Here is a 16,371-nt window from a genome sequence, read left to right on the forward strand (position 1 = left end):
CACCTATATACATTTAATGGTAACATTTAAAAGGATAGCTGCAAAGGCTTTGTGATTTAGATAAACAATGCTTTAAAAGTAGGAAAACAAGTTGAAAAAGCTGTAGATAAAGCAAAAGCAGAAAATGCTGGAAATATTCTGGCAGCATTGGCGAAAAGAGAACACTAGTTAACGTTTCAAGTTAATTAACTTTCACCAGCACTAGGAAAAGTTAGGAATGTAACTTTTCCCAGTTCTGATGAAAGGTTATTAACCCTGGAACATTTAACTGTTTTTCTCTCTCTCTCTCTCCACAGATGATGCCTGACCCACTGAATGTTTCCAGCATTTTCTGTTTTTATTTCAGATTGCCAGCATCCCCAATATTCAGCTTTGTGATTACAATAAACAAACAGAATCCAAGGTTTTGGGAAGGTGTTGGTAAGTGCTATTATCTACTAGATTATTAATCCAGAAACTTGGTTTATATTTGGGTTTGAATCCCGCTACGACAGACGGTAGAATTTGAATTCCGTAAAACTTATCTGGAATTAAGCATCTACTGATGACCATGAAGCCATTGTCAGTAAAACCCCATCTGGTTCACTCCTGTCCTTTAGGGAAGGATAATTGCTGTCCTTACCCCTTCTAGCCAATATGTGAATCCATAAGAACATAAGAAATAGGAGCAGGAGTAGGCAATCTAGCCTTTCGAGCCTGCCCCGCCATTTAATAAGATCATGGCTGATCTGAAGTGGATCAGTTCCACTTTCCCGTTTTCTCCCCATAACCCTTAATTCCCCTGTCTATCAGAAACCTATCTACCCGTGACTTAAACATATTTAGCGAGGTAGCCTCCACCACTTCAACGGGCAGAGAATTCCAGAGATTCACCACCCTTTGAGTGAAGAAGTTCCTCCTCAACTCTGATCTAAACTGCACCCCCCCCCCCCTTTATCTTGAGGCTGTGCCCTCTAGTCCTGCTATCCTTTCTAAGCGGGAAGAATCTCTCTACCTCTACCCTATCCATCCCCTTCATTATCTTATATGTCTCCATAAGATCCTCCCTCAGCCTTCTAAATTCCAATGAGTACTGACCCAGTCTATTTAGTCTCTCTTCATAGGCGAACCCCCTCATCTCCGGTATCAGCCTAGTGAACCTCCTCTGCACTCCCCCAAGGCCAAAATATCCTTCCGCAAGTGTGGCGACCAAAACTGCACACAGTACTCCAGCTGTGGCCTCAGCAGTACCCTGCACAGTTACAGCAAGACCTCCCTACTTTTATATTCTATCCCCCTTGCTATAAAGGCCAACATTCCATTCGCCTTCTTGATCACCTGCTGCACCTGCAGACTGGGTTTTTGCAACTCGTGCACAAGGACCCCAGGTCCCTCTGCACTGTAGCATGCTGCAGCTTTTCGCCTTTTAAATAATAATCCCTCCTACTATTATTTCTGCCAAAGTGGATAACCTCACACTTGCTAACATTATACTCCATCTGCCAGGTCCTCGCCCACACGCTCAGCCTATCCAGATCTATCTGCAGACTGTCCACACTCTCCATGCAATTTGCTTTTCCACTCATCTTCGTGTCATCAGCAAATTTCGTCACCCTACACTCAGCCCCCTCCTCCAGATCATCTATATAAATGGTAAACAGTTGATGTCCCAGCACCGATCCCCACAGCACTCCACTAGTCAACAACTGCCAACCAGAATAGCACCCATTGATACCAACTCTTTGCTTCCTATTAGACAGCCAATCCTCTATTCATGGTAACACCTTACCCCCAACTCCGTGCACCCTAACCTTCTGTAGCAACCTTTCGTGAGGCACCTTATCAAACACCTTTTGGAAATCTAAAAACACCACATCCACTGGTTCCCCTCTGTCTACCGCACTAGTCACACCCTCATAGAAATCTAATAAATTTGTCAAACACAACTTCCCCTTAACGAATCCGTGCTGCATCTGCTCGATCAAACCGTTCTTTTCTAGGTGCCTTGCTATTTCTTCTTTGATGATGGATTCTAGCATTTTTCCAACTACAGACGTTAATCTAACCGGCCTATAATTTCCTGCCTTTTGTCTGCTACTTTTTTTAAACAGCGGCGTAACATTATCCATTTTCCAATCGTCCGGCACTTCCCCGGAGTCCAGCGAACTTTGATCAATAATTACTAAGGCATCCACTAACACCTCTGCCATTTCTTTCAGAGTCACTGAGTCCTTGATTGATACTCAAACATCCTCCAAGGACAATTAGGGATGGGTAATAAATACTGGCTAGCCAGTGATGCCCATATCACATGAACGAATGAAAAGAATCAAAACAAAGCAAAGAAGTAATGCTAAACTTACAATTGATTGTGCCACAATTGAAATATTATGTCCAATTTGGATGACCTAATTTAGAAAGGATGTCTTGCTGTGGAGAAGTTGTAAAAATGATTCAGTGCAATGTTATCAGGGAGTAGAAACAGGAACATTGGAGAAATTGGAGATCTTCGAAACATCAGTGGATAAGACGAAGAGTGTTTATAGAGGTTCAAAATTATGCAAGTTTATGATACGATAAATAGGGGGCATCAATTTAAGATCATTGCCAAAAAATTAAAGGAATGGACAAGAACATTTACTTGGAGGATTATGACGATATAATGTTAGTATCTGTGAAACGTAGCAATACTGTGCACTTAAGAAATTTATTTGTCACATTTTTTGTGAAGATGTTAAGATTCAACTCTGTTTAAATAATGCCGATTTGCCTGCAACCGGTTGAGCATGCAGAAAATTAATTGCTTATAATTACTAGGGTGTTTGTTTTAATCTGAGTTAAAGCAGTTTTGTTATTTTTTTGTCCCTTGGGATTTGTTTAATTAAATTGTATGTGTCCCATATGGAGCTAGGTTTATAGAAAAACAGGTAGGCAGTTGCTGTTTGAATTTGAAAAGGAGTAGCAGCTCTTTCTCTCTCAAAATTTTAATCTGGGACTTGCTAGAAAATAAATAATTCTCTCTGGAATCAGGTGTCTCTCTGTCCAGAGACTTTAAAAGGCTGAAAGACTAGCTAACTGAATCTGAAGAGGAGTTTATGTCTATGAGGAATGTTGCACAAATTGGAATTTATAGAGATAGCTAATAGCTGAGAATTGTATCTTTGACGAAGGGTTATCCTGACTCAAAGCACTGGCTCTATTCTCTCTCCACAGATGCTATAAAACCTGCTGAGATTTTCCAGCATTTTCCATTTTTGTTTCAGATTCTAGCACCTGCAGTAGTTTGCCTTTATGATGAGAATTATACCTTGTCATGTTTAAGTATTTTAATTGGTAAAAGTAATGCTAATTTTATTGTTAAATAAAGTTTGTTTTAATAAAAGCTTATCAGTAGGTAAATAGAATCACACCTGGAGTGAAACACTATACTCATACTAATGCCAAAAACACAAATAGTTGGAGTTTAGTCTAACTTCATAATATACCTTGGGGTTTCTGATCACTAACATAAGCCTTTTAAAAGGCAAGTAGATAACTTTAAAAATTGGAAGGATATAGATTAAAAATAAGGAGAATGTAACAGCAAATAGCTTATTCAGACAGTCAGTAAAGAAAGGATGGGATCAATGGCCTATTTTTCTGGTGTGAAATGTCACAATTCCATGATTAAAGAGTTAATAGATAATGGTGGACAGAGTAGTTGGTGTGGGATCAAAGAGTTGAGGATAACAGATATGGGTAAAAAATGGAGAATGTGACAAAGAATGTATATTTGTCTGTACTACATTAATGATTTGAATTCACTGTTGCTAGCAATAATTATTGAGGGACTAGTAACCTTGATTCACATAGAAATTGGCCTGTCAGCTTAAGATCAATTTATATTCATTTAAGCTGTGTTTTCTATGAAATAAAGGTGATTTGAATGTACCAATAAAAATTGAGTTGTTCCTATCTTAGATTTTTTCAGTGCTGATTGTGTAGAGTGATACAATTCTGTTTTTCCAAATATACCTACTCAAGGACAAATGTATGCTACTGTCAAAGAATGGTTAACCATCTAATTAAGACAAAATATCGTTGTTTGTAAATACATTTTATTCCTCCAACCCATCAAACACCTGAACTCCCCCTTCTGATTTAGCATTGCCCTTTCTCTTGTTAAGCCTTGGAATATTTTGTATATTAAAGACATTATAAAATAAATAACTTAACCATTGTATAAAGTACATCTTTACTGACATATGTAGTGTTTTGCACTGAATTACGGATCATTAGCTTGCTGTATGTAAATAAGTTGCCTGTTTCTTTGTAGATTGTGCAGATTCAATTAATGCGTTAATTAATGAAGAAATGCATTGCTGCCAAGGACAGCATTTATTATCCATCCCTGGTTGCTAATCAGGAGGATGTGTGCTTCTTCTTAAACTGTTGAAGTTATTCCCACAATAAATAGGGAGTTCTAAGATTTTAACTCAGCGCTGAAAGGATAGTGATAGCTGGGTGGCAAGTGACGCTGTGAGACTTGGAGAGGAATTAGAGATGATGATGGTCCCTTGCACTTACTGCCCTTGTGATTCTAGGTGAAGCTTGTGGGTTTGAGAGATGCTGTCAAAGAATCTTGAACAACAAGGGGGTGAAACGTTATTGGGATAGGTAGGAATGTGGGCTTGAGATTACGATCAGATCAGCCATGATTTTACGGAATCGAAAAGCAGGCTCAAGGGGCTAAATGGCCATTCCCCCATTTGTTGCAACATATTCCTTAAATAGTATGTGAGTGGTTGATGCTAAGATCTAGTGCATGAATTGTCAATTAAGTGAACTGCTTTGTCCTGGATAGCGTTGAACTACTTGCAGAATGTTGCAGCTATCCCAATCCAAGCAATTGAAGAATATTATATAACACTCCCGATTTGTACCTTGTAGAGAATGAAGAAGATTTGGGAAGTTGGATGAGCTACTCAATGAAAATTGCTCAGCCTCTGAACTGCTCTCTTAGCCATGACTTTTATGTTGCTAGTCCTATCTTGTTTCAGATGACTGATCTTTGTTCATGGTGCAAGTTTTGGTGATACCATTGAATGCCAAAGAGACATAGCCGGACTCCCACTTGGAGATGAACAATCTAATACCTTTTACTTCACTTAGCTGTTTTTTCAGTGTCACACAGAGTGAATCAAATTGGCTGAGGTCTTGAATTTGAAAAAGTGTGGACCTCAGACAGAGGCTAAGATGAATCATAAAATATTCCCTCGGTTACAAATACCTTGTGTTTTGCACATTTTTACCGGCTCCTACATTGGTGAAAATAGGGATGTTTGTGGATCGTACTTCTCTTGTTAGTTGGTTGGTTGTCCATCATCATTCACTTCTTGATTTGCCATTGGTTCTGGGATCATTAGCTGTCTGTAGCCTGCATGCAATCCATGCTCAACTAGGTTAGCACTGTTATTGAGGTTACAGATTGTTCTGGTATTCAAGTCTGCTCCTGGCCCACGAACCCATATGGATGCCAGGGATTTGAGCTGTTCGATCTGTTCTGAATCTATCCAACTTAGTACGGTGGTGGTACCTCACAACGCGGTAACCTTAATTAGAAGATGAAAATTGTCTTAATAAAGACCACGTGATGGCCACTTATGCCAATGATGTCAGAGGCAAATTGGTAAGGACAAGGACAAATGAATTCACATTGGTTCTCTTACAATATGCCATAAGTCCAGACTGGTAGCTATATTCCTTAATACTCCATCAGGTTGGTCAGATGATTCTGCTGAGCCATTCCTGGAGATGGACAGTGTTCTCTGTGCAATTAATGGGTTGTGCTATTGTTTACTTAGCTATTAGCCAGGTGAATGCACACTGCTGATCATGGGGATACAACGTCCACATATGGAAATAGGCAAAAAGTATGTCAATCACTAGTATTTCACTCTGAAAATCAGTGTTTTGGAGGCCCAATGAGTATCAGTTTTGTGTTGACATATATCAACAAAATGGTGTCTTCAGCAGTTCCATCCACCTCCTTCCAGATCTGCACCAGACAAGCCTCAGTTTGTTTCTCATGCACACCCAGCACCAGTGGCCCCACTGCCACCTATAATAAATGTAGATAAGACCAAAAAGCTACTTTTATATAACAATGACCTACATATGTGTACCTTCGTATCTTAATAACCAAATCAGTAGAAGTTGTAGAGTATTTCAAGTATCTGGAAATATGTATAGATCAAAAGCTAAGCTTCACATAGAAAACCAATTGTACTTACTTTTAATTGGAAAACTGAAAGGGTTTGGAACAAATCAAGATGTTCTAGAGAGGATATACAAAAGTCTGGTAGAAAGTATCCTAACATTCAACATGACAATCTGGTATAGTAACCTGAATGTGAAATGCAAATATAAGCTGACCAGAATTGTCAATAGTGCAGGTAAAATCATTGGTAGACAACACACAGCTCAATAACTTTTTAAACAATGTTAAGAGTTATTAACTTTTCTAATTAGAAGTACAATTGGTTTTCCATGTGAATCTTAGCTTCTGCTCTATACAGATTCCCAGATACTTGAAATATCGACAACTTTAAGGTACAGAGACACACACATCATTAGCCTAATCCCTCTCTCTCTCTCTATATTATCAATTTGAAAGGCTTCCTTCGGGGCGGGCACCTTAGAATGCCTATTGCCAGGCCAAATCTATTGAACAGGTCTTTTGTTCCCAAGCTTACGAAATAATAAAAACTTAACCCACTGTTTTTATTTATTTATTCAACTGCAGTAAGTGCTTTAATGAGAGAGTGCAATGTGTTAAGTTTGTATGGTGTAGATATGTTATATATGCACAAATGTGTGAATGTAGATATACATGAAATATTCACTGTTTTTAAACTAATGACTATGGTTATATGTTATATTGGAGGTGAAGCCAAAGACAAACGTCCAATTTTATGTGGACTGTAAAATTCTATTCTTCTGTTCTAAACTGGACAATGGAATTCTTGATGGAATGGGAATTTCTTCCTTTAGTATACAGAGATACAAACTAGAATGAGTAGCAACTAAGGTGTGTGATAAGAAAGACCAGAATCTGTCTGGAACATTAGCCAATGGCGTTGATAGACATGGGAAGAGATAGAAAGTATTAGAATATGAAGGTGGGGAAAATGCAAGAAGAGTGGAAGGAGAATGAATGAATAGACAAGCGGAAAGAACAGGAAAAATGGTGGATGGAAAAAATGCACAAAGTGTGGAAGGTGGGGGAAGAGGGTTTACAAAGGAAGCGAAAATGTTGGCTAAGAACAAAGGGGGTGAGAGATTGCAGAACAGTGGGCAGTGACAAGTGACGAAGGAGATGAAATGGGCAAGAGAGAGAATGTAAGGTGGAAGATGGGAGAGTAAATAGAAAGAACAGGGGAAAAGAAGCAACAATTCAAGGGCAAGAGCCAAGGGAGATAAAGTAAGGCAGGCAATAGCACTAGAAGAGAATGGAATGCATGAAATGAGGTGGCAGAATCTATGGGAGGTCAGCGTGAACGTAATGAGGGGAGAGTGGGAGAAGAAAATGAAGCTGAAAGGGAATAGTACAGTAACTTATGGAAGATAAACAAATCCGCGAACAGCACTAGAGTTTGGAGAGGCTCTGGGCTCCAGTATGACTGGGAAGAGAAAAAAAATATCAGCTTGAACGGCAACATATGGGAGAAAGTATTGGATTGGGGCTAATGTTGGAAGGCTTGTTTCCCACTCCCTCTGTTATTACTGACACTCTCTTCTTCCACATACACAACTTTGGCCCCTTTCCCTCCTCCCTTCATTGTTTATATTTAGTTGTATTTATCCCAGTTCACCAGCATAACTTGTTTTAGTCCCTTCCTTTCATTACTATTTTTGTTCATCTACTTATACCAGCCATGTGTCCCCTTTGCCTTCTTCTATCTTTCCCGCTCTGGATATTGAACTTATTTGTATCTCTAACCAGCCCATCATCAAGCAAAGCCAACAGTTCAGTTTGTGTGAAGGTTACTAACTGGCTGAATAAACAACAATCACAAACATATATTGATAATTAGGAGAGGCATTTAATCATCTCATACATTCAGATTCATTGATCATTTTTGATAGTGACAATTGAGCCCTGAATAAGATTGGTGAAATAGTATGCAGACATATTTACAGCAGAGCAGGGGGATTATTCTGTTGGATTTGTATATCTTCCTTGTGGTTATAAATCATTGGGTGAGAAAGTGTAGCTGCAGCAAAATCTAGCCTGGAAGTTACTGAACTTTTCACTCTTTCTGTTTTTTTTTATTGCTCTGGGATGTGAGAGTCCCTGGTACGGATACCTTTGCCTTTTAATTGCTTTAGTTCATAATTTGAAGGTACTCCCGCTGTGCTGTTAGAGAAGAAGTTCCAGGATTTTGGTCTACTGACAATGAAGGAAGGGGAATATAGTTCCAAATTAGGATGATCTGTGACTTGGATGGAAACTTGCAGATGATGGAGGTCCCACGCATTTGCTGTCCTTCTCCTTCCAGGTGGTAAAGGTCATGGATTTGAGTGGTACTGGTAGTTATTCCAGTGGTAGAGGGAGAATATGTTTGTGTAAAATCGGGTATCAATCAAGCAGGTTATTTTAGATAGAAGCTTTGAGTGTTGTTGGAACTGCGCTCATCCAGGCAAGGGTAAAGTATTCCATCATACTCATAACTTGTGGATGGTGGGAAGTTTTGGGAGTGAGGAAGTGATACACTTGTCACAGAATACATAGCCTATCACCAGCTGTCACAGCTACAGTATTTATGCAGCTGGTCGAGTTAAGTTTCTGGTGAATGAGGACTTCCAGGTTATTGATTATGGGGGATTTTGTGATAGTAATATCATGGAATATCATGGGAAGATGGTTAGACTCTCTCTTATTGGAGATGGTCATTGTTTGGCATGAATATTACTTGCGCTGCATAGTGGGGTATGGACTGCATCGTTTTCTGAGGATTACTTGGGTTCCCATTAATTCTTTGCCCTCTTAACTTAAACCTAATCCTAGGAAAAAGACTGAGTGCATTTTCACCCTACCCATGCCTCTCATGATCTTACTCACCTCAAAAGATCACCCTTCAGTCTCATGCTCCAAAGAAAAGTCTTAGCCTGTCCAATCTCTCCCTATAACTCAGTCCCTTGAGTCCTGGCAACATTCTTGTAAATCTCTTCTGCACTCTCTCCAGTTTAATAACATTTTTCCTATAGCAAGGCAACCAAAACTGAACATGCTGCACCAGGTGCGGCCTCACCAATGTCCTGTACAATTGCAACATAACTTCACAACTTCTGTACTCAATGCCCTGACTGATGAATGCCAGCATGTCAAAAGCCTTCTTCACTATCCTATCTACCTGTGACTCCACCTTTAGAGAACCATGCATTTGAACTCCAAGGGACCCCCTGTTCCTACCATTCACTGTGAAAATCCTACCTTGATTTGACTTTTTAAATGCAACACCAACATCTGTATTGAATTCCATTTGCCATTTCTCAGCCCACGTCCACAGCCGATTAAGATCCTGCTGCAATTTTTGATAACCTTCCTGTCTACAATACCAGTTCTTTTAGTGTCATCTGCAAACTTACTGATCATGTCTTGTACATTCTCATCCAAATCGTTGATATAGATAACAAACACTAAGCCCTGAGGCACACCACTAAGCACAGGCCTCCAGTCTGACAAGCGTCCTTCCATTATTACCCTCTGCTTTCTACCATTAAGCCAATTGTATATCCAATTTGCCAGCTCTCCCTGGATTCCATGTGATTTAACTTCCAGAGCAGCCTACCATGTGGCACTTTATTTATCAAAGAACTAGAGGGCACAGCCTCAAAATAAGTGTGGAGGGGGGGCAGTTTAGATCGGAGTTGAGGAGGAATTTCTTCACTCAAAGGGTGGGGAGTCTCTGGAATTCTCTGCCCATTGAAGTGGTGGAGGCTACCTCGCCGAATATATTTAAGTCACGAGTAGATAGGTTTCTGACAGACAAGGGAATTCAGGGTTATGGGGAGAAAGCGGGAAAGTGGAACTGATCCACTTCAGATCAGCCATGATCTTATTGAATGGCAGGGCAGGCTCAAAGGGCTAGATGGCCTACTCCTGCTCCTATTTCTTATGTTCTTAAAGACCTTACTGAAGGCCATATAGGTTGCCCTTGTCAACCTTCCCAGTACCTTCATCAAAGAACTCTAACAAATTTGTAAGGCAGGATCTCCCATGCACAAAGTTGTGCTGACTACTCCTAATCAAACTCTGTCTTTCCAAATGCCTGCATATCTTATTCCTCAGAGTCCTCTCTAGTAACTTACCCACCACAGATGTTAGACTTACCGATCTATAATTCCCCAGGTTTTTCTTTGCAGCCCATCTTAAATAAAGGGACAACATTTGCTAACCTCCAGTCTTCTTGTACCTTGCCCATAACTAATGATGATGCAAACATTTCAGCCAGGGCTCCTGCAATCTCTTCTTTCGCCTTAAGCAGTGTTCTTGGATATACCCGGTCAGGACCAGGAGATTTATCCATCTTCATACATTTTAATACGCTTATCACCACCTCTACTGTAATGCAAACTGTCCCCAGTATGTCACCACTATCTTCCCCAGGCAAACAAGTCTTCATGTCTTTGGAGATTTGTCCAACAACATCCTCCCTTCACCTTTGTAACCCTTAATCTCCAATAAAACAATTACTCTCTCTCTCTTACCCTTGCAGTTTCCTCCAGTACAGCCCTCAGCACTTCTCCTTGAAATTCAAGGGACACAGACTTCAAAGGATAAAATGGATAACTGGTCGACAGGTGCACATAAAACATGATCAAGTGCTGCCCCTGTCTGCTAAAATTATTCACTATTACAGGACCATCTTAAGAACATAAGAAATAGGAGCAAGAGTAGGCCATCTAGCCCTTCGAGCCTGTCCCGCCATTCAATAAGATCATGGCTGATCTGTCGTGGCTCAGTTCCACTTTCCCGCCCTCTCCCCATAACCCTTAATCCCCTCTCTTATCAAGAACCCATCAACCCGCTTCTTAAAAATATTTAGCGATGCAGCCTCCACCACTTCAACGGGCAGAGAATTCCAGAGATTCACCACCCTTTGAGTGAAGAAGTTCCTCCTCAACTCTGTTCTAAACCGCCTCCCCTTTATCTTGAGGCTGTGTCCCCTAGTCCTACTGTCTTTTTTGAGTGGGAAGAGTCTCTCCACCTCTATCCTATCCATCCCATTCATCATCTTATACGTCTCAATGAGATCTCCCCTCATTCTTCTAAACTCTAACGAGTACAAGCCTAGTTTATTCAGCCTCTCCTCATAGCTCAACCCCCTCAACTCCGGTATCAGCCTAGTAAACCTCCTCTGCACTCCCTCCAAGGCCAAAATATCCTTGCGCAGGTGCGGCGCCCAAAACTGCACACAGTACTCCAGCTGCGGCCTCACCAATGCCCTATACAGCTGCAGCAAGACCTCCCTACTTTTATATTCAATCCCCCTCGCTATGAAGGCCAGCATCCCATTCGCCTTCCTGACCACCTGCTGCACCTGCAAGCTGGGTTTTTGCGACTCATGCACAAGGACCCCGAGGTCCCTCTGCACTGTCGCCTGCTGCAGTTTTTCGCTACGTAAGTAATAGTCCTTCCTACCATTATTCCTACCAAAGTGGACCACCTCACACTTGCCAACATTAAATTCCATTTGCCATTTCCTGGCCCATTCGCCTATCTAGATCCTTCTGCAGACTCTCCACACCCTCCGCACAATTTGCCTTTCCCCCAATCTTGGTGTCATCAGCAAATTTCGACACCCTACACTCGGTTCCCTCCTCCAGATCATCTATATAAATGGTAAATCTTGGAATGCAAATATAACGCCTGGCTTCTATCCTCTATTACAAATTGTCGTCTTAAACTATTCTTCCTTGTCTCCACAATTCTCATCGCTAACAATAAGCGTAAGGAACCAGTGAATTTTTGTCACTGTGATTGAGACCATCCACTCAGCTGCCATTCCCGTGTCCCTTCCATTCACTCATGCTCCTGGTCAAATTTTCTCTAAAGCTCCCCCCTGCCCTATACCCTTAACAGCCCTCTGAAATGATGGCAGGACAGATGGAGAGAGCAGTTATTAAAGTATATTTTCTGGGCTTTATTAATAGGAGCAGAGAGTACAACAGCAAGGAGATTGTGCTGAACTTATACAAGATACCAGTGAGACCTCAGCTTGGTGTCACACTATAGGAAAGTTGGAGAGAGTTTAGAAGAGGTTTACAAGAGTGGGTTCCAAGGATAGAAACTTCGGTGATAGATTGGAGAAGCTGGGACTGTTCTCCTTAAAAAGACTGTAAGGACATTTGGTAAGAGATGTTCAAAACCATGAGGGGTTGGACAGAGTAGGTAGGGAAAAACTGTTCCTCTCATAAAAGTATAAAAACAAAAGGGTACAGATTAAAGGTGATTAAAAGCAAATATGATGTGAGAAAATTTTTTTTATACAGCAAGTGGTTTGAGTCTGGAATGTATTGCCTGGAAGTGTGGAGGAAGTGGGTTCAACTGAGGCATTCAAGAGAGTTTTGGATTACTACTGAGTTTTTAAAGGCAATTCTGGATGGACAACAAATGCTGGCTATGTCAGCGATACCTCCATCCCATTAAATTATTTTTAATTAAAAAGACGCAATTACTACAATGGCCTATTTCTAACTCTATAATATGGCCCAACTTTGCCCCGTCTCAGTTCATTGGCTGCTGAAGCCTTAATTCATGCCACTGTTTACTCTAGACCTGACTATTCCAATGCATTCTTTGCTGGCCTGCCACATCTCTATGGCCATGTCACAAAAAAATGAATTGAATGACCAGCTAATCTAAGAAGAAATGGCAATCTAAAATATAGCACTTTCTAACAGCGTAGCACGCTACTGTAAATAGCCCAGATTGTGTTCAAAACCTAGAGTAGGTAATAAGCCGTGACTTCTGACTGAGGCGAGTGCTATCCTTGACTCAAAGCTGACACTTTAATAGTGGAGTGCGATTACATTGTTAGAGCACAGATAAGAGGGGCTAATACTGTACTGTCTACATTTCAAAAATAATTAATTAATTGGTGAGAATACTTTCGAACATTCTGAAGTGAAATGCATAATTCAGAACCCAAGTTTTCTTTCAAATCCAGTGCTACAAAAATAGCAGTCAGTGGACTTAAGTTTCTATTAATACAAGTGCTGAAATATTGGGCATTGAATAATGACCGATCTGAATGTTTAGCTTTCCCTTTGTAGCGTTTTCTTGTTTTTATTAATCTATGTGGTTGCTTTGAACAAAATCATTTTTAGGGTTGTTTTTCGGCTGCACAATATTTTTGAGTTGTCAGCCGAAGCCAGATCAGAACGGAAACATAACCTGTCCATGAAACATTCATGGACTCATTCGGGAAATGGGCTGCATTGAACGAGTTCCAAAACAATGTCATCATGAAACAATACCCATGAATGTACCTGAATATGTTAAGCGTTCAAAACGTGACAATAGGAGAAGAAATATGAAAAAAAAAGTGCAAAAGAAGGCTTAATGAAACAGGCAGAGGTGTAAAACGTCAAGGGAGAAGTGTTGAAGTTTTATTTTCTGATGTGAGCGGGTCGGGCGGGTGATATTTTTGGTTTTGCTGCCAGGAGCAGGTCGGGCGGGTGACCTTTTTGTTTGGTTAATTTCTGGAGGTCAAAGAGCTGCCTGGCGGAAGCGGAGCCGCTGGAACAGGCCTCAGTGGAGGGAGGCGGCTGACAGCCCCTAGACATGCTTCTTCCTCAGGCAGCTGGGTATTATTGGTCGGAGCAGCGATTGAGGTTTGAATGTGAGAGGCCCGAGAGGCACGCTCACTCTCAACGGTGACAACAGTGGATCAGGCCTTACTGTTTCCGGGCGGGGTCTCTTTGATCTTTAGGAAGTTGGCGCATGAACGAGAGCAGGAAAAGGATTTAAAATGCAAATCGGTTTCTTACGGTTTTGCCCGTGTAAGTTTCCAGGCCGGCGATCTGTCCGGGAAGGAGGTTTGGAGTCTTTCTGCAGCCAGGGAGCCCCACACTACCACCCAGTAACCGGGGCCTGGCGCCAGAGCGCCGCCCTTGTTGGGAGGCCTGCAACTGCAGCGTGTCAGTCTGCTGTTGACATAGGGGTTGAGGATTTCTACCAGTGCGCTCGCCACGCCGCGATTTTCCGCCCCTTAACGTGAATGGAGAAATTGGCGAGCAGAGGAAGGGAAGGTCCCAGCTAAAAATTCTTGTACGGAACAAAACGGGGACAAGAGGCAAAGAGTCAGCAAACTATTTGAATCCCTGGCTCGGGACTGAGTAGCGCGGGCAAAGAATTGGAAAGATTTGGGCTCATGCAGTAGATTTTCATGCCAAATACAATAAACAACAAGCTGGAAAGTGGAGTGGCGCTCGTTTGTATGGAGAGAGTAACTGCAGAGGTCTGAAGTCGTTTTTCTTTATGTTTGGCAGTTCAGAAAACTGAGAATTCATGCAAAGAGACAAAAAACAAGCCAGACTCCTTCCAGATGGAACATTTTTAAATAGTTTTCCAACAGATCCTAATGTTGAAGCAAGTCTCCCAGAATAGAGCAGAGACTGTGTTACTGTCTGTGTTACACAATTAGAGAGGACAGAACACTGACACAGGAAGAGTGAGGGATTGTGGATTGAACAATAGCCATTGCTACTGTTGAAATGGTGCCAGAACTCACCAGATCATTTAAAGGAGTTAGAGAAGGGAGTATCTAGGAATTTAGTGACTTGAGTGAGAATGGATATAAATATGTGATGTGTTTGGTAATGGACATGGGATGTTATACACTTGATGAATATAAGACAAGGCCCAAAATGACTGGATGGCAAGTAGACTGTCCGACAGAACAGAGGCTGAGTTACCCATGGCTTCACATTTGTATGGAAAGTAACATGAGTGCTCGTAACTACCTCAGACATGTCTTTATGTTGACTATTGAAATACCCTATACTTGTAAAATAATACTTGAATTATGTTGATTGTGGTTTGTTTGTTACAGTAGAATTTTTTTTGCAGTTCCTGTAGGGATCCATAAACCAAAATAAATGACCCTCAGAAGTAATTGCCAACAAGATTTCACTTTTTGTAACTTTTACTTTCTGATAAGTCAGAATCACTGTATATTAGACATGTAAATTTGACCTAACTTTGTTGTGTCAACAATTTAATGACTTCCAGGGCCATAATCATCTCATCACTCCCTGTACTCTTGTGTGGTACCACATGCCATTTCAACTCAGCAGCTTGTACTCATCCCAAAATTTCCATCCTTGGCCTGCTGCAGCACTCCAGTGATGCTCAACATAAACTGGAAGAACAATATTTCATCTTCTGAGAAACGCATTATAGACCTCTGGACTCAACATTGAGTTCAACAACTTTAGACTGTGAATTTTCCCCTCCATCTTGACACCCTCCTTTGGTTTTTGGTTCCCTTGGCTTGTGCCAACACAAGCCCACCTCTACACCACAGAACAACTGAAATTTGTTCTTCAGTTTTGCTCCCACTGAGCACTGACCTTTATTCTCCTACTAATACATGCTGCTATCCTAATTTTGCCATTATCGACATTCCTCAGTCCTTAATGGCACCGTTAACACCTCCTTTGTCTTGCGTGCATGATATCTTTGTCAATCTCTCCATAGCTCTGATCTTCCATTCTGTCCCACCCCCTCTCCAACTATATGATTCATTACATTTCTGTCCCTCTTCAGTTTTGTAGAAGGGTTGTACGTGCTCAAAATGTTAACCCTGTTTCTCACTCCACAGATGCTGCCAAATCTGCTGACTTTATCCAGAATTTTTTGTTTTTATTTTATCTAGGTTCATGACAGTTTTGCTGCAACAGGTTCCCCAGAATCCCTTTGGCAGACTCCTTTAATAAACTTAATTAAACAGTCTGGTCACCTCTGGCAAAACTGAAGCATTGCAGTGGAATTCTCCAACTCCTACGTTCTGCTGTAATCCTGCCTTCACTTTTCTGCCCCCTTTAATTGTATTACAAACATAGCTCTTTGTAAATGTGCCTTCTCTGTTCTCCTCTGCTGCAGGTTCTTTGTCTCTGGCAGTATGGTTTCCATCGTCACTTCCTGTTGCTACTGCTTCCAGGTCATGTAGACCAGTGTTTTCTATTAAATTTCAGTTAATCACTTTTTAAATGAAGCAAATTCTTAAAAATCCTTTTGAAACATTCTTTAAAATGTTTTGTGGCATCTGAAATTGTTTTTAAGAATTCACAAATTTTATTTTCTGCTTCCAGGTCAAATGTTGTTATGCTTTTAAAAAGTAA

The 16,371-nt window shown here is 41.0% G+C and overlaps 1 protein-coding gene across 3 annotated transcripts in view; it reads right to left on the bottom strand.

Annotated features, from left to right (window-relative positions):
- Positions 1-16,139, bottom strand: part of LOC145358874 (E3 SUMO-protein ligase PIAS4-like) — a 94,991-nt gene extending 78,852 nt beyond the window's left edge. Inside the window, exons 1-2 of one of the 3 annotated variants that reach the window (XM_080213231.1) lie at positions 14,017-16,139; positions 5,314-5,570 (exon numbers count right to left, since the gene is read on the bottom strand). The gene's annotated coding sequence lies outside the window, so the exon portion shown is untranslated. Of the gene's footprint in view, positions 1-5,248; positions 5,571-14,016 lie in introns of all 3 variants that reach the window. The other 2 variants (XM_080213229.1, XM_080213230.1) reach the window with 2 other exon arrangements.
- Positions 16,140-16,371: the final 232 nt, after the last annotated feature.

This window comes from Carcharhinus amblyrhynchos, chromosome 26 (assembly GCF_965287045.1).
Source record: "Carcharhinus amblyrhynchos chromosome 26, sCarAmb.v2.hapA, whole genome shotgun sequence".
NCBI lineage: Eukaryota > Metazoa > Chordata > Chondrichthyes > Carcharhiniformes > Carcharhinidae > Carcharhinus > Carcharhinus amblyrhynchos.